Source organism: Ovis aries, chromosome 11 (genome assembly GCF_016772045.2).
Source record: "Ovis aries strain OAR_USU_Benz2616 breed Rambouillet chromosome 11, ARS-UI_Ramb_v3.0, whole genome shotgun sequence".
NCBI classification, from domain to species: Eukaryota; Metazoa; Chordata; class Mammalia; order Artiodactyla; family Bovidae; genus Ovis; species Ovis aries.
Window position 1 is genome coordinate 16,911,546 of NC_056064.1, and position 24,112 is coordinate 16,935,657.

The window sequence follows — 24,112 nt, forward strand, 5'->3', positions numbered from 1 at the left end:
TCCTGAGCCCCCGACCCAGTACTTCAGGTGCTGTCCTATGCCTCCCCTCAGAGTCCCTTGGGCATCTCAAATCAACAGTCTAAACTGAACCCTCTTCTCCTGCCTCATACCTCTACCGCAAAACTGCTGCTCCCTGATGGTCCCCCAACCCTCTAAATGGCCTGAGTACAAATACGCATTCCCTAGATGGTGACCCTGTGCCTCATTTCCTCATCTGTAAAATCGAATTATGGCGGTTTCTATCCCAGAGGGTAGCTAGAAGTCTAAGTGAGGGACTTCCCTGGCAGTCCAATGGTTAAGACTCTGATCTTACAATGCAAGGGACCAGGGTTCAATCCCTGGTCAGGGATCTAAGTTCCAACATGCTACACAGCATGGTGGAAAAAAAAAAAAAAAGGGACTGAGTTAATGCATGCACACAGAACAGTTCTGGCACCCAGCAAGCGCTCAATACACACCAGCTATCACTATCGCCCGCCCCAGACTCACTTTAATTCGGTCCTTCATTATAAGAACTAGCTGCCTGGCTAGCCGTCCTGCTGCCCACCTTGCCCTTCTCCATCCACTCTCTCCATCAACATGATTTTCCTAAAATATGCATCTGGTCATCTCCCTCCCTCACTTCCTTGAGAATGAAGTCCAGGAACCTCTTCATGCCCTTTCTGCTCTGTCCCCTGCCTACATTTCAGCAGTGCCTCTCTCTGCTCCCCTGGCCTCCCACCCAAAGTACTAAATCTCCTGAACTGCGTGCAGTTATTTTCAAGCATCACATGCTCACTTCTCTCGATCCCTGCCAGCAACCCCTTTCCTACCCTTTCTTTACCTAATTTGTATGTGTCCTTCGAGATTCAGCTCCAATGTTCCCTCCTCCAGAAGGCCACCCTGGAATATTCCGTGTGAATCTCTAGCATAAAATTTGCACATGATAATCATGTGTTTACTTATCCATCTCCCTACCAGATTGTGAGCTCTTTGAGGATATGACTCTCTTATTTCTGCTCTTCGTTCCTCGGCATTTAATAGTGCCTTGCATGTAGAGGATGCTTGATAATGAATTGAGTGGAATGAATGACTCAATGAATGCATAAAAGGGAGAGAAAAGGACCTACTTTATCATCTCACTACCCCTCTTGATACCCATCAGTGTCTTTCCCAACCTAGAAAATAAAGTCCAAATTCCACATCCTGGCTCCCGCTATCACTTTTTCCAGTGGCTGTACCCCCTACAGTAGCCCCCTCTGATCCACGTGTTGCCCTCACACAGACCGTGAGCCTTCCTGCCCCATTCCTTGATCATTTCCTGCTGACTCATTCATTTATTGAGCATCTGATACGTGCCAGGCACTGGGTTTAGGCGTAAGGAGGATACAGTGATGAACAGGGCTGACCTGGTTCTTCTCAGAGCTTACAGTCTAGCAGTAGAGGCAGACAATCTGTCAATCACAGATTAAGAGCTGTATCAGTTCAGTTCAGTGGCTCAGTCTTGTCTGACTCTTTGCGACCCCATGGACTGCAGCACGCCAGGCCTCCCTGTCCATCACCAGCTCCTGCAGCTTGCTCGAACTCATGTCCATAGAGTCACTGATACCATCCAACCATCTCATCCTCTGTCATCCCCTTCTCCTCCTGCCTTCAATCTTTCCCAGCATCAGAGTCTTTCCTAATGAGTCAGTTCTTCCCATCAGGTGGCCAAAGTATTGGAGCTTCAGCTTCAGCATCAGTCCTTCCAATGAATATTCAGCATTGATTTCCTTTAGGCTGGACTGGTTGGATCTCCTTGCAGTCCAAGGGATTCTCAAGAGTCTTCTCCAACACTACAGTTCAAAAGCATCAATTCTTCAGCACTCAGCTTTCTTCATAGTGCAACTCTCACACCTATACATGACCACTGGAAAAAGCATAGCTTTGACTAGATGGAACTTTGTTGGCAAAGTAATGTCTCTGCTTTTTATTATGCTGTCTAGATTAGTCATAGCTTTTCTTCCAAGGAGAAGTGTCTTTTAATTTCATGGCTGAAGTCACCATCTGCAGTGATTTTGGAGCCTAAAAAGATAAAGTTTGCCACTGTTTCCATTGTTTCCCTATCTATTTGCCATGAAGTGATGGGACCAGATGCCAAGATCTTAGTTTTCTGAATGTTGAGTTTTAAGCCAACTGTTTCACTCTCCTCTTTCACTTTCATCAAGAGGCTCTTTAGTTCTTCTTTACTTTCTGCTGTAAGGGTGGTGTCATCAGCATATCTGAGGTTATTGATATTTTTCCCAGCAATCTTGATTCCAGCTTGTGCTTTATCCAGCTGGGCATTTCACATGATGTACTCTGCATCTAAGTTAAATAGGCAGAGTGACAATATACAGCCTTGACGTACTCCTTTACCAATTTGGAACCAGTCTGTTGTTCCATGGTCCATAGCAAACACCCTCTTCCAACAACACAAGAGAAGACTCTACACATAGACATCACCAGATGGTCAATACCAAAATCAGATTGATTATATTCTTTGCAGCCAAAGATGGAGAAATGCTATACAGTCAGTAAAAACAAGACTGGGAGCTGACTGTGGCTCAGATCATGAACTCCTTACTGCCAAATTCAGACTTAAATTGAAGAAAGTAGGGGAAACCACTAGAACATTCAGGTATGACCTAAATCAAATCCCTTATGATTATACAGTGGAAGTGAGAAATAGATTCAAGGGATTAGATCTGATAGACAGAGTACCTGAAGAACTATAGACGGAGGTTCATGACATTGTACAGGAGGCAATGGTCAAGACCATCCCTAAGAAAAAGAAATGCAAAAAGGCAAAATGGTTGCCTGAGAAGGCCTTATAAATAGCTGTGAAAAGAAGAGAAGTAAAAGGCAAAAGAGAAAAGGAAAGATATACCCATGTGAATGCAGAGTTCCAAAGAAGAGCAAGGAGAGATAAGAAAGCCTTCCTCCATGATCAATGCAAAGAAATAGAGGAAAACAATAGAATGGTAGAGACTAGAGGTCTCTTCAAGAAAATTAGAGATACCAAGGGGACATTTCATGCAAAGATGGGCATGATAAAGGACAGAAATGGTATGGACCTAACAGAAGCAGAAGATGTTAAGAAGAGGTGGCAAGAATACACAGAAGAACTGTACAAAAAAGATCTTCACAACCCAGATAATCACGATGGTGTGATCACTCATCTCGAGCCAGACATCCTGGAATGTGAAGTCAAGTGGGCCTTAGGAAGCATCACTACAAGCAAAGCTAGTGGAGGTGACGGAATTCCAGTTGGGCTATTTCAGATTCTGAAAGATGATGCTGTGAAAGTGCTACACTTAAGATGCCAGCAAATTTGGAAAACTCAGCGGTGGCCACAGGACTGGAAAAGGTCAGTTTTCATTCCAATCCCAAAGAAGGGCAATGCCAAAGAATGCTCAAACTACCGCACAATTGCATTCATTTCACACACTAGCAAAGTAATGCTCAAAATTCTCCAAGCCAGACTCCATCAATATGTGAACCATAAACTTCCAGATGTTCAAGCTGGACTTAAAAAAGGCAGAGGAATCAGAGATCAAACTGCCAACATCTGCTGGATCATCAAAAAAGCAAGAGAGTTTCAGAAAAACACCTACCTCTGCTTTATTGACTATGCCAAAGCCTTTGACTGTGTGGGTAACAGCAAACTGGAAAATTCTTCAAGAGAAATCTGTATGCAGGTCAAGAAGCAACAATTAGAACTGAACATGGAACAACAGACTGGTTCCAGATTGGGAAAGGAGTACGTCAAGGCTGTATATTGTCACTGCCTATTTAACTTGGATGCAGAAGTGCAGTCTATGGGGTCGCAGAGAATCAGACACGACTGAAGTGACTTAGCATGCATGCATGCATGGGGAAAAAGGATGAACCAAAAATGGTACAGACCTGGCAACTTCAGTCTGGGTCCAAAGTCCAGAACTTAATGGTACCCCCTCTCATCAGCATCTTTTCGGGCAGAACTAGCTTCTGGATCCTCTCTTCACTGATTCTGACATCAGAAGCCAATTGCTTATCTCTTCATGGCTTATTTCCTCCTCAGACCCAGCCGAGGAAAGATCTACTGTCTGTTGACTCACCTACTTTATCTTACTCAAGAGACAAGTTAATCCATCAGAACATTCTTTGATTGGGTCCTGCTACCCAGGACCACGTTCTCTTTTGATTCATGAGCAGCAACTGAACTCTGTACACAGTGGCCTTGGTTTCTGACGGTTGTTGTTTTTTTATTAAGGGGGGAAAAATTCTGTAGAGGACACCTCCTTACGCAGGCCGAAAGCTTTTTCTTGCCAATGGGGAAGGCTAGATAGTCACAGATAATTTTTTCTAGAAATATCAACCAGAATGAATGCATGAATGTGAATAGTTCCGCTGACGGTCAGACTGCATTGGCAAGGGCAAGGGCAAGGGAATCTGGAAAAGACATCTCTTTCCTATTTCTCTCCTCCTCCTTCCCGCTTGAAAACAACTGTTGCCCTCCAGGGATGGAGAAGTCCCTATTGTTTATGTTGTGACAAATGGGCCGAACAGTCCCTGTAATCATTCCCTGTGAGCAAGTACATCTTGATGTTAATCTGTTAGCTCTCAAGGTAAAGCATCTCTGGTTTCTCACCGACTGAGATCTCTCTCCTTTTTACATTTAAAAATTTTAACAAAGACCACGTGCCTGTGTGCATGCTCAGTCGTGTCCTACTCTTTGTGACGCCATAGATGGTAGCCCACCAGGCTCTTCTATCCATGGAATTTTTCAGGCAAAAATACCAGAATGGGTTGCCATTTCCTCCTCCCTGGGATCTTCCTGACCCAGGGATCGAACCTATATCTCCTGCATCTCCTGCATTACAGACGGATTTGCTACCACCACTGGGGAAGCCCCTAACAACAGCCAACTGGCTATTAATACAAATATTAGTTATCTAAGGAATCCAAGTTATCTGCATGTCTTGCTCCATCGAGGAGCAGATGCTGTCTGAAGGCAACACCTCTGAGCATATAGCACAGACTGTAATGCTGTCAATCAATTAATTAATTAATCAATTGCAGAGTGAATCAGTATTGGTTAATGAATTGCTTTAAATCTTGCAGCATATCCTATCATGGAACAACAACAACCAAAAAAAAAAAAAAATCATCAGTCCTCAATGAGACTCATCACTCCTTGGTTTACTTGCTTTCTGGGTTTTTTTGGCTTGGTTTTATGGTCACACCATGCAGCATGTAGGATCTTAGTTCCTTGACCAGGGATCAAACCCATGTCCCCTGCAATGAAAGTGCTGAGTCTTACCCACTGGGCCAGCAGGAGGTCCTGTTTTATGTTTTCAGATAGCACTTCCTGTCCTTTGACACAATTAAGTGACAAGGACAGGAAGATAGTATATGACCAAGGTCTCTAGGAGAGCCAAGAAGACTGAAAGGAAGAAGCAGAAGGGGAACAGGACCCCAGAAAAGACACCATGTCTATGAAGAGTGCAGGCTTCCCAGGTGGTGATAGTAGGTAAAGAACCCGCCTGCCAGTTCAGGAGACATAAGACACACAAGTTTGATCCCTGGATCTGGGAGGTCTCGGGAGGAGGGCAATGCAACCCACTCCAGTATCCTTGTCTGGAGAATCCCCATGGACAGAGGAACCTGGTGGGCTGCAGTCCATGGCATCACAAGGAGTCGGACACAACTGAACTGACTAAGCACGCACGCCTGGTGAGGAATGCAGACAGTCAGCTGTCGAGGGGAGGATAAACTGGTAGGGCCTTTGGGCTTGGGAGCTGAGTGGGACTTGACAGCATCCATTCAAATAAAAAAGCACACCGCCTCTTCAGTGGAGCAGTTTTCCTTCTTGGAATCTGCCCTAAAGAAGTATGTCCACATGTATCCCAACTAGCAAGAATTAAGATCTTTTCTGCAGCACTGTTTGTTTGTGAGATCAAAAATTTAGAAACAACCTAAATGTTCATCAATGAAAGGATGATAAAATTAAGGAGGACAAATGCTTATGTATTTCCCCCCAATTCCCTGCAACAGTTAAAATGGAGGTCCCTTGGGGAAATTTTCCGAGACATATTGATAAGTGGGGAAAAAAAGACGGAATGGCACAGGCGGTGTGGTCTCATTTATATTAAAAATACCCCCACACTAGACTAAACTGTATATTTATAAATGCACGTGTATGCATGGTAACACACAGAAGAATTCTGGAGGATTTAAAAAATACTGACAGCTGCTCAGAACAAAATTGAGAGTGCAAGACTTTCCACTTTTTCTGGATCCCTGGACTATTTATAATAAAGATGCTCTTGTGTATTCATGGGTTAATTGTCCATGTTTTCAAAAGTAATATTATTTGTCTTTGGCTCTGCTGGGTCCTCATTGCGGTGTGGGCTTTCCTCCAGTTGTGGCGACCTCGGGCTGCTCTTGTAGTCATGATGCTCAGGCTTCTTATTGTGGTGGCTTCTCATGTGGTGGAGCACAGGCTCATGGGCTCGTGGGCTTGTGGGCTCAGGAGCTGCGGCTCCTGGGCACTAGAGCACAAGCTCAGTAGTTGCGGCACACGAGCTTAGTTGCTCCTTGGCGTGTGGAATCATCCCAGATCAGAGATCAAATCTGTGTCTCCTGCACGGACAGGCGGATTCTTTACCAGCTAGACTTAGTGACTAAACAGCACCACCCCCGGGGAAGCCCAGTTGTTTAAAGGCATTTGTAATGCAGCTGCTTATAGATCTGTTTTATGGTTTGAACCCGGTATCAAACAGACAGGCTCGCCTACCAGGAGTGCGGCTTCTGTTCCCGCCAGCCAAGGACCGCTTCCTCTCCGGGCTGGCCCTGCCACACCTTCCCCAGAGGACAGCCTCCACCAGACCCCGCTTCTGCTCCCGGCACATGCAGAGGCCATAGGGAAAGACCAACAGCTTGGAAGTTTCCCCTTCTAGGAAAAGCAAATTTGTAAAGATTTGTGTCTAGTTATATATATATAAAAAAAATAGTGTCCCACCCTACCCAGGTCTGGAGCCAGAGTGCACCGTTCCCTAAGATTGAAGAGTGTAGTGCTTGGCACCATGCCCATCCTCCATCCACGTAAGACAGGTTTAATTAGCCCAGTGGGTTGGATGAGATTGAATTAGATTGGATTGTGCTGATTAAGTTGGATTAGATTGATAGCTATAGTTAATGATTCCATAACTCCTAAAAGTATATTTTTCTCTCCCTTGCCTCAACCATGTATCACAGGGCTGTCCCCACTCTCAGTTTTCATCCCTCCTCTTGACACCACCTCCCTGCCTCACCCTACAGGCAACAGGTAACATATATACTTCCAGGTCTTTCTTTTCCTTGGCACTTGCCTGTCTCTGGGACTGAGACATTCCTGTGTGTGTTCCCCAGTGCTCAGTACATAATAAGGCCTCCATCAATGTGTATTGAATTGAGCTGAACTCAGCCACCCAAACCTCCAAGAAAAGGCCAGGAGGCAGTCAGCCAGCAGCAGCAGGAGTGAGCAGACTCAGCCAAGGTCAGGGATGCTCTGCCCAGGGCGGTCAGGATGCTCCTGAAGTCAAGCCCCGGGCCCACTGCTGGGGCAGGTGCTTCTGTGAGCCCAAGGGAAAGGATTCTGGGGACACACTGGTGCTTGGTGATGGCAGACGGAAGGAAAGGCGGCTGAACCTAGCTGCATGTAGAAGCTCAATGAGGAAGCACACAGGCAGGGCCTCCCCGCCTTTCAGAGCAGACAAGACAGCGTGGGAAACATCACTTTGCAGAAATGATTTTCAAGGTATCAGGAGACCTCCCTGGCAGTCCAGTAGTTGAGACTGCACTTCCACTTTCGGGGACACTGGTTCGATCCCTGGTCTGGGAACTAAGATCCCCGCCTGCCTCAAGGCATGGCCAAAAATAAAAGTCAAGGAAACAGAACTGGTACTTCTTGAGACCAAAATCTTTCTAGATGCTTTCAGAATCCTACCCTCGATCCCGGGTGTGCATCTCAAATTTAATAAGGTATAAAAGATTGGAAACCATTTTACATAAAATCAAACTGGAGCACAGAGAAGTTAAGAAACTTGCCAAGGACATGCGGCCAGCAAGGAGTACAACCTGGAATCAGGACCAGCTTAACACCAAAACCAAGAACTCAAACCATTCAGAAACTTGGCCTTCAGTTACCCTAGGGTGCTCTGCTTTTATTCTATCCAGGAGAACAGGAACTCGGAGAGGAACCCAGACAGGAAACACGGCCTCCCTCTGAGCAGGTGTTGTGAGAAGTCCCAGGTGGAGGGAAAAGAAAGTCAGCTCAGGAAATGGAAATTACTAGAAGGCCTGCTGGGAAGGGGCCATGCAGACATGAATTCAGCACAGGTACAGTGGCTCCAAAAAGAATACGATGGCAGGGGTTCTACGGGCCAGCAAGGTTTTCACATACACTCAGTGAAGAAGCTTTGGGGGAAAACAGAAAGATGGGGAAAAAAAGAACCCATAGAACCCCCACTTAAAGGAAGGCTTGGTTATGCTTTGGGTATCTTTCCTTGCCATTTGTCCTCTGTGTGCCTTGCTGGTTGTTCGGGGTCGCAAGGAGCAGATCACCTTCAGAGGATAATGCCTGAAATAGGCCATGGTCCTTGAAGCCTGCAGAGGGGCTTATGGAGAGACCAGAGCACACAGTTCATGGCGTCGGAAAGCCGGAGCCAAGGAGCTGCCCCGTCGTACTCCATCTGCGCGTGGCTTTTGCTTCATCTCATCCTCTCGCCCTTTCTCTGCCTCCCAGTCCCCTTCCTCCTCCTCCTTCCTCCTCCTCCTCCTCCTTCCTCTTCCTCCTCTGCCCGCTCTTCCTCCCTCCCTGTCACTCTCTCTCTCTCTCTCCTTTCAGAGGCCGCACAGGATACTCTCCCTCTCTCTGTCCTCTCCCGACTGGCAGCCTTCCTAACCCAACGTACACATTTGCGCATGGTTTTACCTCCTCATAACCTCCACTCGCCCCAGGTCCATGGTGACTGGGCCCTCTCAGTAGGGCTCTGAGTGGGGCAAGTTCTGACAATCATCTCTAGTCCACGTTATTCATTGAACTTGAGTCTCATTCTCTCCTTTTGTCCTTAAGCTCCCTTTCCCATGAGCATCTTCTCCTGTCGTGAGCCCTCGTTAACATCAGTGGCAGCCTTCCATCCCAGTTCATTCAATGGAGATGCCCTCATCTGTTCAGTTCAGTCTCTCAGTTGTGTCTGACTCCCTGCGACCCCATGGACTGCAGCACGCTAGTGCTGGACAGGCCTCCCTGTCCATCACCAACTCCCCAGAGCTTACTCAAACTCATGTCCATTGAGTCGGTGATGCCATCCAGCCATCTCATCCTCTGTCGCCCCCTTCTCCTCCCACCTTCAATCTTTCCCACCATCAGGGTCTTTTCCAATGAGTCGGCCCTTCGCATCAGGTGGCCAAAGTATTGGAGCTTCAGCTTCAACATCAGTCCTTCCAATGAACATTCAGGACTGATCTCCTTTAGGATGGACGGGTTGGATCTCCTTGCAGTCCAAGACTCTCAAGAGCCCTCATGGACACCATCTTTCTTTGTCCTTAGACTCTCAGGACCACGGGTGTGATGCTGGTCGTGAGTGCCCACTGCGGCTCAGCTACTTTACCCAGGTTGCCTCATCACAGCCACCTTGCAATGGGCTTCCCTGTGCCCATCTTATAGATAGGGAAACTGAGGCTTAATAGTAGAAAGAGTAGTGGAAAATGCATCTCACTACTAAGATGCCAAACCCAGACCTTTCAGCTTCCAAAGCCTGCACCCTTTCCCCCTAACCCTGCTCTGAGCTCACAGGCTGGCCGAGGAGCCAGGCCTTCTGACCACTTGTGTAGGCAGAATTCCCTGTAACCAAAAGGAACAGAGACCCTCAATTAAGAAGAATCCATTTCAGAGCTCCACATCTTCTGATGCCAATTTCTCTTTGAATGTGATCGATGTTGCTTTATTTTACAAGCTTTTAAGAAGTCACTTAATGAGAGCAACCCATTTCCTGATGGCTAGCAAACATCTCTATTACTATGGCCAGTCCCCAAGGCTTACTCATTTCTTCAGTTGGTCCTAGTAAAAATGAGGATGAGTCACTGTTGAAATTTTCCAAGGAAACATACCCCCATTTTGTCCACACACCATGGCAACAGTCAAAAGACACAGGATGGTACTGTCCTTGCTCTGCGTCTAGGCAGCACAAGGGGCCTGCCCAGGACTGCATTCACTGTGGCACTGCTTTCCCACGTGTGTTCTAGCAGCAGACTGTATTATTCACCCTCTTCCCAGCGGGGAGATGCATGTGTCATCACAGAGCAGGAATGAAAGCTGAGCTCCCTGCCTGCTGCCTTGCAGGGAGAGAGGAAGCAGCAAATACAGCCCCAGAATGGAGGACAGAGGCCCTGGTTATAATCCTGACTGCATTTGCTCTCTAGATAGCCATGAGCTGGTTGCTATACCTCTTTGGGCCCCAGATTCTCTACCTGTCCTCCTGACACACACACCCTGTGTGCTTGGTGATGTTCAACTCTTTGTGACCCCACGGACTGTAGCCCGCCAGGCTTCTGTGTCCATGGGATTCTCCAGGCAAGAATACTGGAGTGGGTTGCCATGCCCTCCTCCAGGGGATCTTCCTGACCCAGGGCTTGAACCCGTATCTCCTTCATCTCCTGCAATGGCAGGCAGGTTATTTACCACTAGAGCCACCTGGCAAGTCCCTACCTGTCCAGTGGGCTGATAACACCTATGTATCTCACTTGGCTCTTGAAAGAATCAGATTTGGTAATAACTAGGCAAGTACGTCGGAGAAGGCAATGGCACCCCACTCCGGTACTCTTGCCTGGAAAATCCCATGGACGGAGGAGCCTGGTAGGCTGTAGTCCATGGGGTCGCTAAGAGTCAGACACGACTGAGTGACTTTACTTTCACTTTTCACTTTCATGCATTGGAGAAGGAAATGGCAACCCACTCCAGTGTTCTTGCCTGGAGAATCCCAGGGATGGGGGAGCCTGGTGGGCTTCCGTCTATGGGGTCGCACATAGTCGGACACGACTGAAGCAACATAGCAGCAGCAGCAGCAGGCAAGTACATCAATTGTGAAGAAGCTCCATCTCTCCTTTCTGCATGGAGGGTTGATGACACAGAGTTGGGTCAGGCATACCTGACTCAAATCTGCTCTCTTCTTGGGCAAAGCATTTAAGCCTCAATATTAAAATGAGCCTGGTGTAGAGCTGGCTTAAATGGGTGGTGGTGGTAGAGGCTCTGATTCCTGCATCCAAGCAAAATGTAGTAACAGAGTGGGCCTTTCCTCTTACCTAAAACAACCCTCCCCTCAAAGAATGCTTTTCAAGTGTTCTGAATATTAAACAGAGAACAGTGATCCCCAGAGATGGGAAACAAAAACGTTGAGCACTATGACTGCCCCAGCTGGCATCCTTAGAGAGTGTCCAGACCACAGTGCATGCAGGCAGACCCAGGCAGAGCCCCCAGGGATGCCCTGAGTTGGGAACCCTTTGCTGAGGGTCCAAGAGGACCAACGCAGCCAGAGTTCACAGGAAAGATCAGAGAGGAGGGGACGGCCCAGAGAGAACGCTGGAGACCTACAGAGGGACCCCCTTCAGAATTCAGGCTCCCAACTGGGGTATGCATGTGAGAAAACCACCCAAGGTCAGGGAAAGAATAGCCTAAGAGGGTTGGAGGGAGCAGTGCCTGGCACCCACACAGAACTGGGGATAGTGTCAATTCCTACAGCCACTCTGGAAACCCTCGTAAGTTCTGGGACATGGGGCAAGGTATCCATTAGGGCCTTGCCTCTGTAGTAGGTAATAATTACCCCCAGACCAAAAGCTGCTCTCCTTCCTCCTAACAAATCCTGAAGGAAACCTGCCAAAGGTCAAACTATTTCCAACTAACCTAAATGTGTCTCAGAACAAATCTCAAGAAAATGTAGTGATATAAAAATACATGATACCCAACATGGTAAAATTCACAATGTCTGGCATCCAATCAAATATTACTGGTCACACAAAGAAGCAAGAAAATATAACCTATAAAGAGGAGAAGGATCAATCCTTTGAAACCAACCCAGAACTAACACATGGGCTTCCCTGATAGCTCAGTTGGTAAAGAATCTGCCTGCAATGCAGGAGACCCGGGTTCGATCCCTGGGTTGGGAAGATCCCCTGCAAGAAGGAAAGGCCACCCACTCCAGTATTCTGGCCTAGAGAATTCCATGGACTATACAGTCCATGGAGTCGCAAAAAGTGGGACACGACTGAATGGCTTGACTTTCACTTTTTCAGAACTAACATGTGAGAGAAAACCAAGATCATTAAAGAATATAACTAAACCCTTTGTGTTCAACATATGAACTTGGAATATATATTTTTAAGGCCCAAGTTGAGCTCCTAGAGATAAAAACTATAACATCTGAGACAGCAAATGCACTGGAGGGAATTAACAGATTATTTCAAGGAATATTATAATAATACTTGAGGAAGCGATTAGTTAACTTGAAGAAATAGTAATGAAATACAGAGAAAACAAAGAATTTTTTAAATGAAGAGTATCAGTGAGCCATGGGACAGTGTCAAGTGACCTAACATGTTTATTTGGATTTTTTAAGAAAGGGGAAGGACAGAGAGAAATATTTGAGGAGATGATGGCCAAATCCTTTCCAAACTTCTTGAAAACTGTAAATCCACAGATCTTAAAAGCTTAACAAACCCCAGTCTCAAGAAACTTGAAGAAAACTAGTCCAAAATTGTTTAAAATCAGTGATGAAAGAGACATGTGTACCCTAGTGTTCATCAAAGCACTGTTTATAATAGCCAGGACATGGAAGCAACCTAGATGTCCATCAGCAGATGAATGGATAAGAAAGCTGTAGTTCATATACACAATGGAGTATTACTCAGCCATTAAAAAGAATACATTTGAATCAGTTCTAATGAGGTGGATGAAACTGGAGCCGATTATACAGAGTGAAGTAAGCCAAAAACAAAAACACCAATACAGTATACTCACACATATATATGGAATTTAGAAAGATGGTAATGATAACCCTGTATGCGAGACAGCAAAAGAGACACAGATGTATAGAATGGACTCTTGGACTCTGAGGGAGGAGAGGGTGGGATGATTTGGGAGAATGGCATTGAAACATGTATCGCCAGTCTAGGTTCGATGCAGGATACAGGATGCTTGGGGCTGGTGCACTGGGATGACCCAGAGAGATGATATGGGGAGGGAGGTAGGAAGGGGGTTCAGGATTGGGAACTCATGTACACCCATGGCGGATTCAAGTTGATTTATGGCAAGACCAGTACAGTATTGTAAAGTAAAATTAAAAAAAGAATAATAATAAAATAAAATCAGTGATGAGAGAAAAATCTTAAAAGCATCCTAAGGAAAATAACTCATTTCTCATACAGAGAAGCAAAGAAAAGGATGACTGTAGATTTCTCATTAAAAATAATGCAAGTAAGAGGACAGTGAAGCAGTATCTTTCAAGTACTGAAGGAAGAAAACCTCAATCTGGAATTGTATACCCGGTGAAAATATCTTCTCCAAAAAAAAGGCTTTTTTCAGACATATAAAAGCTGAAGATCCAGCAGGTCCATCACCAGCAGATCTGAATTCCAAGAGACATTAAAGTTCTTTAAGCAAAAAGAAATGATGCCAGATGAAAATATGGATTCACATAAAAGGAATGAACAGAGATGAGCAGAAATGATAACTATGTTGCTAAGTAGGTATTTTTCTTTTAAGCAAGATGATAGACAAATCTCTCATTTAAAAGATAACTGAGGGGCTTCCCTGGTGGCTCAGTGATAAAGAATCTGCCTGCCAGTGGAGGAGACACAGATTAGATCCCTGACCCAGGAAGATCCCACGTGCCAAGGAGCTACTAAGCCCATGTGCCGCAACTTTTGAGCACGTGCTCTAGAACCCAGGAGCTGCAACTAATGAACCCATGTGCTGCAACTGCTGAAGCCCGCCAGCCACAGCGCCCGTGCTCTGCCTCGAGGGACGCCACCACGACAGAAGGCGGAGTCCACCGCTAGAGAAAAGCCCAGACACTGGTGCGGACCTGGCACAGCCAAAAATAAACAAATTTTTTAAATTATTTTTTTTTAAGTAAAAGATAACTGTTTAAATAATAACAATGTACTATGAAGTTTATAGCATAAGTGTAAGTAAAAAAGAATGCCAGCAATAGCATAAAAGCCAAGAGAGGGGGAATGAAAGATTCTTATTCGATACAGGAAGTATGACAATATCGCAGGAAGGGGAGCAGTGATAAGTTAAAGGGGCACACTTTTATAAACCCTACAGCAAGCACAAAAATATCAAAACAAGGCTACAGCGAATAACCTACCAAAAACCCACTCATTGTGTAATAGAAGGCAGAAGTAAGGGCAAGGGAAAACAAACAGGATCAACAGCAAGATGATAGACAACTCTAACGTCCATAATTACATCATGAAAGCGGCCTGCTGTTGTGTAGTGTCTGAGCCGTGTCCGACACATTTGTGACCCCATGGACTGTAGCCCCCCAGGCTCCTCTGTCCATGGGATTTTCCAGGCAAGCGTACTGGACTGGGTTGCCGTTTCCTTCTCCAGGGGGTCTTTCTGACCCAGGAACGGAACCCGCATCTCCTGCATTGGCAGGCAGGTTCTTTACCGCTGAGCCATGAGGGAAGCCCTGGAAACGGTTTAAACACTACATTTAGCCTCAAGACAGATCATCAAATGGAATAAAACATCAGTTTCCAACTATACTTACCAAAAAAGCAAAGACCTGTGTTTTAAATGTAAACATGCAAACTGTTCTGTTTTGTTTTAAATTAAGTGTGGAAAGATATATGCTGTGCTTGCACTAATTGAAAGTTGGTATGTCAGACAAAGTAGATTTCAGAGCCAACGATATTGCCAGAGATAAAGAAGGTCATTTCCTAATGATAAAAGGGTCAATTCATCAAGAAGGCATAGCAACCTTAAACATTTATGCGCCTAATAGCAAAGCTTCAAAACATACGTAAAGCAAAAATTGATGGAGCTGCAAAAAAAGAAATAGATAACTCTACAATTATAATTGATGATTTCAGACTCCTCTCTCAATAATTAACAGGACAAGTAGACAGAAAACCAGCAAGGATATAGAATAGTTGAACAACACTATCAACCGAGTTGACCTCGTGGACATGTATACAGCACTCCCTGAAACAGTTGCAAAACATCCATTCTTTCCAAGTACGCACGGAACATTGGCCAAGACAGACAATATTCTGGACCATAAAGCAAATTTCAATAAAGTTAAAAGGATTCCAGTAAAATGAAGTATCTTCTCTGATTATAATGGAACTAAACTAGAAATCAATAATAGAAAGACACCTGGAAAATTCCCAAATATTTAGCAGCTAAGTAGCACAGTTCTAAATAATCCATGAGTGAGAGATGAAGTCAAAAGGGAAATTAGAAAGTATTTTGAACTGAATAAAAATGAAAGTCTCTCATACAAACATTTGTGGATGCCACTAGAGCAGTACTAAACAGGGAAATTTGTAAAATTAAGCACACATATTAGAAAAAGAAGAGTCTCAAATCAATGACCTCAGCTTCCACATTAAGGAACTAGGAAAAGAAAAGCAAATTCAATCAAAAGTAAGCACACTAAAGGAAATCATTAAGACCCGAATACAAATCAATGAAATATAAGAACAGAGGAAAACAGTGAAGCCAGAAGATTTTTTTGAAAAAGAGAAATAAAACTGATAAACCCCTACTCCGCATGATCAGAGAGAAAACACACACACACACACACACACACACAAGTTATCAGCATGAGGAAGGAGAGAAATGACATCAGTATTGATTCTTTTTTAAAAATATTTTTTAATGTGGACCATTTTTAAAGTTTTTATTGACTTTGTTACAATGTTGCTTCTGATTTATATTTTGGTTTTCTGGTCTCCAGACATGTGGGATCTTAGCTTCCTGACCTTTGCACACCCATACCCTTTGCACTGGTAGGCAAAGTCTTAATAACCACTGGACTGCCAGGGAAGTCCCTAGATTTTATAGACAGAGAAAAGGTAGTAAGAGAAAATGATTAATAACCTATCCAATAAATTCAGCAACTTAGGACTTGGGGCTGGGCTGCAACGGTTCAAGTTTGCAATCACTTAAATTTCTGAAGCTTCTAGCGGCTGCATCTAGGGTTGCCTGCCATCCTGGTTTACCCAGAACTAAGTGGGTCTCAGGGGATATGGGACTTTTGATGCTAAAATGAGAATGGTCTAGAGGCCTCCCTCCTCTTAGTCACCCTCCCCTCCCCCCAGTCCAATCACCGAGAACCCACAGCTGCCCATAGAAGGATCTTGACTCTGCCCTGTGACTTCTGGGTTGTCTGAGTGGGTCTTTGCTTGACCTTCTCTGTGTACTGGCCCCAGGAATCAGAGCCAGGGTCTTACACCAGCACCCCAGGCTGGAAAAACACCCAATTAATCCTCCCTTTGCTTTGGGGGAGGTCACCAGGTTCTCAGAAACAGCCTCTGGATAAAGCCTTAAAAAATGACTCCCAACAGCCAGGGCTGGAAGTGGCTTTGAAGGCATAATTGGTCTTGCCCCAGCCCGTTGGCATCCTCTGCCTCACTAACCGTCACCGCTGAGGGTTCACTCTTCCTTCTCTTTAAACTTCTCTGCCTTTCTGCCTCTCCCTGTCCAGCGGGAGTTCCTGCGTATCTGAGACAAGGGAGGCATTCCAAAAGTCAGACTTCACAGCCATCCCTGAGCCCGCCCCCGCCCCTCAGGTACCCTCCGTGGCTCCCTGCTGTCTAAAGAGTCGAGTGTGGTTTCATGGAGCCAAAGTTCAAGGCCTCCCGTCATCCTGGTTCACACTGCCCGAGGTGCTCTATCAAACGGGGCCCCTCACGGCAGGCCCCTGACTCTGAACTTTCGTCTGCTCTATTTCTACTTCTCAGAATTCCCTCTCTTCCAGCTCTTCATGTATAAATCTAACAAGCTTCTTTTCCTGCTCACCTTACATGCCACCTCCTCCAGGAAACCAGCTCAGATGCCCACAGCTGGAAGTGAGGTGTGTTTTTTTCCCTCTGAATCAGCTTTGCCTGTGGCTCTTGACAGTCTCTGCTGTGCGTTAGAGTTCTTCACACACACACGTTTTCTAGGCTCCTAAATTCTAATCCCTCCTTGACAGCAGGCGCCCCATCTTCTAATCCTTGCCCAGGGCTGTCCAGCCATGAGCTGGCCCCATCATTTACCACCCCCTCCCAGAACCTTGTATTTTAACCATCATAATAAATAGCTTGTCGGGCATGCCACAGCTAGAGAAGCGCATGTGCCACAACTAAGGCCCAACGCAGCCAAATAAATAAATCTACGTATTTTAAAAGGAAAAACGGTAGGTGCGATTTTTAAATTAATTTATTTGTTTTAATGGGAGGATAATTACAGTACCGTGATGGTTTTTGCCATACATCAGTATGAATCGGCACTAGGCATACACCGCCCCCACTCGACAGCACCCCCCCTCGACACCGCCCTGCCCACCCTATGCTTCCAGATTGTCACAGAGCCCCATCTTTGCGTGCCCTGCTTCATACTTCAAAGTTGCGCTGGTCATCTATTTGACAAACGATAATGTGTAAGTTTCAATGCTATTCTCTCAAATCATCTCACCCTCTTCTGCTCCCACTGAGTCCAAAAGTCTGTTCTTTACTTCTGCATCTCCTTTGCTGTGAATACAATTTAAAAACAACAACAAACAAACAAATGGCTTGTTGGTCCCCCAAAGAAGCATGCTTGCTCACTGAAGATTCTGGGCTTTTGCCCATGCCGTTCCCTGTCATGCCCCTCCTCCGGGTCCACTTGGGAACTCATCCATCATTTCACAACCCCAGGTTGACTTCTCTGAGTCCCCAGGCTCCCACTTGTGCCAAGGGAGCCCTTATTACTCTGTACTCTCCCAACTCCTTGCATCTCTGTCCCCTCCCCGCCACTATGGCACTATGAGGGCATCTCCCATATCCCTGATGCCCAACAGAAGCACCCAGCAAATGTTTTGCTGAATGAATAACTGAGCGTCAACACTCTTTAGTGATGATTTGCTGATGAACAGACAGCTCACCGAAAGCTGTCTGTTCCAAAAGCCCATCCTCATCTACTTTCCTGTACTGAAAGCTGATTAACATTGCTGTGTAACCGCAGGAAAGTTAGTTTCCGTCTCTGAATCTTCAGTTGTTTGCCTATAATATTAGGGAACTAGAGTTGATAGAAAAAGAGGGCCTCGCCAAGTTTCCCTTTTTCCGATCCTGATTCAGTGGCACTGAGCTTTAGCCTAAAATCTTTAATATTTATGTATCTGGTCTCTTCAAGTGGTCCATGAAGACAGCCTTCCCCCCAGCCCAAGTCGAAGACCAGGCTGGGTGCCCCCAAAGCGCTAATAAATGCCTTCTGAATAAATATTAGGCCATTCAGGGGGTCGAGGGAATGGCGCCAGGAAGCAGGGTGAGAATCTCTAGGGGTGCATCGTCAGAGACAGCCTTTGTTCCCCCAGGCGCCACCTTGCCGTCATTCTTCCCAAGTCATTCTTTCCAGCCCTCCTGGCCCACGAGTAAGTCCCCAACCCCATAAGCTCTTTACTGTCTCCTAGTAACAAAGACATCCTCTTTCCAACACAGAAGCCCCCACCATGGGGACCAGCAAGAAATGGGTTCACATGACCCCAAAGGGAATTCTGATCCAAAAGATGTCCCTGGGCTCTTGTGTGATGGGGAAGGGCCTGGTGGAAGAGGGCCTTGCGGAGCCAGAGTAGGAGGTGATGTAGCGTGTGCTTTAGTGACCCACCAGCCTGAGACGGACACCCTGCTCTGCCTTCACCAGCTGTGGCATCTTAAACAAGGGCCCTCAATCTCTCAAGCTTTGCTTCTCCAAAGGAAATGGGAAGCATTTCGACTTCAAAGGGCTGTTGTGAGGATTAAACGGAATAAACAATTTAAAAATCTGATTTACAGATCTTGGTTCATTTTACGCCATTATTCTTTCAAGTGCATAACTCGATTTCTCCCCAGTTTCCCTTCTCTCTCCTGCGCTTGGCATGTCACATGCAGCTGCGACATCTGTGTCTGATATTAACGACACAGAAACCATGCTCTTACTGCAGTTTCTTGCCCATGGTAGATACTTCATAAATGTACGCCCGATGGATGGATAAATATTCGGTCATACCTGGAAGGTGAGGATGGAAGTTGCACGCCCCCCCCAATCACTTGAGTAAGAAAAAATTCATTCAACCATTTTAATAGATATAATGCCTCTAATTGTGCTATTAATTTTAGTAAATTAATTTAACTCCCAAACCACCCTGTCCACTCAGTGTGGTGCATCCTCAGTTTTCATCTGGTGAAACTGACACCAAGAGGCCTAACCCACAGACCTTGTAAGTGACAAGGCTCTGGTTCAAGTCCAACTTTTCTTTAAGTCCACACCCTTACTGTGCAAAGGATTTATCATCTTTCCGTTTCAGAAGTTACACCCATGCAGCACTGTAGACTTGGAAAAGACACAAAAGTAGAAAGCATCAATGTTTAACCACCTAAAGACATCATGAGTTGAATACCTTGAAATATTTTTTTAGATCTCTTTTTCTAGATTTTGTGAGTTTGGGTTTATTTTTTTTAAGCCATCATCATGCAATATAAGCGTGTATCCTTACTTAATAGTCTGTTGAAAGCATGTTCTCCTTGTTTTTACAATTTGCTCCATCAGGTGAATGCCTGCGTAATATTTCCATCAAATGGACATACCGTAATTTACCTATCATCTCTCTATTGCTGCACTGAAACTGCTTTCTCTGTTTTTGCTATTGTAAACAGCCTGATCTCTTGTGGACCGAGCTTGAAGATGATCTTCTTAGGCTAATTTTAATTCTTTCCTTATGCTAGTTTCTAGAAGGATGGGATTTTTGAATCAAGGGAAATGAGCATTTGTAAGGCTCTTGAAAAACAGAGTGCCAAGTGTATTTTCTCAAAGATTTTCATGTTACAAAAAAAAAAAAGAGAGAGTAGAGACCAAAGAAAGATAGATGGTTACCAGACAGCTGACAGCCACAGACAAGAAAAAACAGAGCCTGCCAGCTATAAAGCTTTATCACGGGCTGAGCTGTGTCAGAGAGAAACGATAGCAAAAAAAAAAAAAAAAAAAAAAACTGTTTTCTTCTTTGGAAGGAAAAATAAATAAATACTGCATGTGGATTAGTGAGATATTTTCAATCACTCTAAAAGCACAACAGGTGTGGTGCTAGCTTAAAAAGAAAGAAAGAAAGAAAGCACATGTAAATCTACTCTTCGCAAACAATTCTTCAGCCTTTCCCATCTGCCACACCTCTGTGCTTCGAGAAAGAAGGCCCAGGTTCTACCATGAGGCCGGTTACTGAACAGCCTTGTGTTTGCTGTCTTTTCTGTGGCTTTGTTTATAGTTCGGCCCGGCCTGCCTCCCAGGGGTTCTTAGAAGGGAAAAATAAGTTCATGTATATGAAAATCCTTTGTAAAATTTCCATCACTGGTATAACTTGTTGGTCAAAAAATAATTTCCTGTTAGATTGGGATTGACATATATGCACTATTGATGCTATGTGGATAAATGGATAATTCATGGGAACCCACTGTGTGGCACAGGAAGCTCTACCCGGTGCTCTGCGGTGACCTAAAGGGGAAGGAAACCCAAAAAAGAAGGGATAGATGTAGACGTATAGCTGACTCACTTTGCTGTACAGCAGAAACTAACTCAGCATTGTAAAGCAACTATGTGTGTGTGTGTGCTAAGTCACTCCAGTCGTGTCCGACTCTCCGTGACCCCATGGACTGTAGCCTGCCAGGCTCCTCTGTCCATGGGATTCTCCAGGCAAGAATACTGGAGTGGGTTGCCATGCCCTCCTCTGGGTAATCTTCCCAACCCACAGATCGAACCTGCGTCTCCTGCATTGCAGGAAGATTCTTTACCCCTGAGCCACCAGGGCAGCCCAAAGCAACTATACTCCAATAAGAATCAGTAAAAAAAAAATAAAATAATTTCCTATTAATTATGATCCCTAGTATAAGGATCTTCAGGGCTCTACAGAAGGCATTCCAACAATTTCGCAAACTGTTTTATTACACTAGGAAACTTTATGCAGTTCATTTGACATAGGCTTCTATTAATTTATAAGAGTGAGGTATGGCTTCAGTTTTACTGGAAATCTCAGACTGTGTAAAGCAAGGCACCATTTTTCTGTTCTGAATGTGGGCCGATAGCCCTGCCCCATGCCTCCAGCTCCAAAGTCAGACAAGACTGCTGGTTCAGATGACGTCGGGAGCTGAGCTGACCCACAGCTGATGGGGCTGACTTAATCATTGAGGATCGGGACTTCCGTGGTGGTCCAGCAGTTAAGAGTCTGCCTCACAATGCAGGGAAAGTAAAGTCGCTCAGTCGTGTCCAAATCTTGCGACCCGTGTACTGTAGCCCACCAAGCTCCGCCGTCCATGGGATTCTCCAGGCAAGAATTCTGGAGTGGGTTGCCATTTCCTTCTCCAGGGGATCTTCCCGACCCAGGGATCGAACCCAGGTCTCCCACATTGCAGGCAGATGCTTTAACCTCTGCGCCACCAGGGAAGCCCCACAATGAAGGGAACATGGGTTCAATCCCTGGTCAGAGAACTGAGATCAGAGAACTATACTGAGTTGCCTCAGGGCAACTGAGCCAGCACACCACCACTACTGAGCCTAGAGCCAAGTTCCATGGCAAGAGAAGCCTGCAGGCTGCAACTAGAGAGAAACCGCCTTGCACTGCAACTGGAGAAACCCTCTGCCCTGCATGAAGACCCAGGGCAGCCAAAAAAAAGGATAACAGGATTTCAGTCACACCTGCCCCCAGCCAGTATCCCAGGCTCCGCGAGTCAGCCCTGGAGGCAAGATCACATCCCAGAGCCACTCCATTCAGTCCCCTTCTTATAAAGGAACTTCCACTCTCTGGAAGGATAGTCCAGAAAGGTGTTTGGTTCCTCCACCCAGCAGAACCTCAGAAGACTCCAGGGGTTGGCAGGCAGTCCTTACAACAAAGCCAGCCCCGCCAAGGGCAATGAGCAGCGTTTAAAGCTTCATGCCTCTGCACCTGTCTTCCATGTTCACGTCCACCTCCCAGGGCGGGGAGGGAAACCACAGGTGCATGGGGCTGGAAAGGCCCAAAAGGCCACATAATCCTTCCCCTTGGTTTACAGTTGAGATATCGGGGTCCAGAGAGGTGGTGGGTCCCATCTCCTCGTTATTGGGCATGATGTTTTCCTAATCTAGCTGTTCTTCGATCTCAGTGTGCATGGGAAGCAGAGAAAAAGTGGGTTAAATGCCTGTTCCTAGGCCCAGCCCCACGCCTGTTACATCAGACTCTCTGAAGGCGAGACGCAGGAATCGGCCTTTGTAACACGCCTCCCGGTTATACAGAGGCACCTCAAATTATAAAACTCCTGAATGGTAGATAGGACCACTTGCCACTCAATGTCCAGAGCCCTGACTCATGCAGCTGGTGGCCCTAGTTTAACCCCTCCTGGTACTGCGTCCTCTCCCCACCTGCTTACACACTCACACACACAAACACAGAGGCATGTGCAATCACAGCGGGCCTGTTGACACTGGGGAGGCTAGTGACCAGGCAAGTTCAAAATCCAGAGAGGAGACCCAAGGGCAGTGTCACCTGGCCGCTCAGCAAGTGTTCAGCAGCTTCGGGAGAAGCTCCCTGGCTTCTTTCACATGTAAAGATATACTTTTATTTATTTACTTATTTTTGGCTGTGCGGGGTCTTTGTTGCTGCATGGGATTTTCTCCAGCTGCGGCAAGCAGGTGTTGCTCTCTAGCTGCACAGATTTCTCACTGCAGCAGCCTCTTGTTGCATAGTGCAGGCTGCAGGGCACAGGCCCAGTAGTCAGGCACACAGACTTAGTTCCTCCGCAGCACATGGGATCCCCCCGGACCAGGGGTTGAACCCATGCCTCCTACGTTGACAGGCAGGCTCTTTACCACTGAGCCACCAACGAAGCCCACTGTCTGGCTTTAGAAGGAAATCTTGGGCAGATGGGCAAGGACTGAAAACACACTCCACCTCTCGCGATGTCAGCCGCTCACGCACTTGAAGACACCAGCCCAGCAGGACATTCATTCCCAGATAATTTAATAGCCAATTCTGCCCTTTAGTCTCTTCCTGAGGGCAATCCCTGATGGGAACTCCATCAGTCCCTCTTGGGTCATTTATTGGCTGATGAACATTCATAGAGCAACCTAGGCCACCCAGACTTGAAATTCCTACACAAGACAGTGATGATAGCAGACCCTCTGATAAAAGGACATAGAGAACCTGAAAAAGTCCACAGATGGTCCCTAGCGTGGCTCAGGGGCTGGGAAACAAGTCCGGTGAACTGGTGATGTATCCAGTCCTCACAAGAGGCTGAAACCCATCTGGGGCGCTGCGAAGGGCTTAGACACCCTGCCTGAACTGTCAGGGGTGATGACTGGGCAGATAGCATCAAGCGTGTCTATTTTTAACTTGAAGTCTTTACTTCAACTCTCTTCCAAGCTCTACTGTTAATTTCTGCCCGGATTTTCCGACACAGAGTGAATCACACACACACACACACACACACACACACACACACACACGTAACACGTAGCTGTATGCCAGTGGGGTCTGCCACCTACAGTAAAGGTGAGTGATATAGGCCAGTTAGAGCCTTGAATGAGGAATCCAGAGATAATCCAGAAAACTGATGCCGGGGACCCCAGTTCGAAATCCCTGCTCCAGAAAGATCCCACTTGCCTCACAGCAACGAAGCCCATGCGTGGGCAGCAGCTACTGAACCCACACTCTAGACTCGGTGCTCTGCAACAAGAGAAGCCACCGCAATGAGAAGCCACACACCTCAACAAAGAGCAGCCCCTACTCGCTGCAGCTAGAGAAAGCCCTAGCACGGCAACAAACACCCAGTGTAGCCAAAAACAAATAAATAGACATTTTTTTTAAAAGACGAGTATATGTATCAGGCCCTATTGAGAGGCAGC

The 24,112-nt window shown here is 46.0% G+C and overlaps 1 protein-coding gene across 1 annotated transcript in view; it reads left to right on the forward strand.

The window, feature by feature from the left end:
* The window catches only part of LOC101120341 (acid-sensing ion channel 2), a 296,516-nt gene that overhangs the window by 230,784 nt on the left and 41,620 nt on the right, over nucleotides 1–24,112 (forward strand). The window lies entirely within an intron of this gene.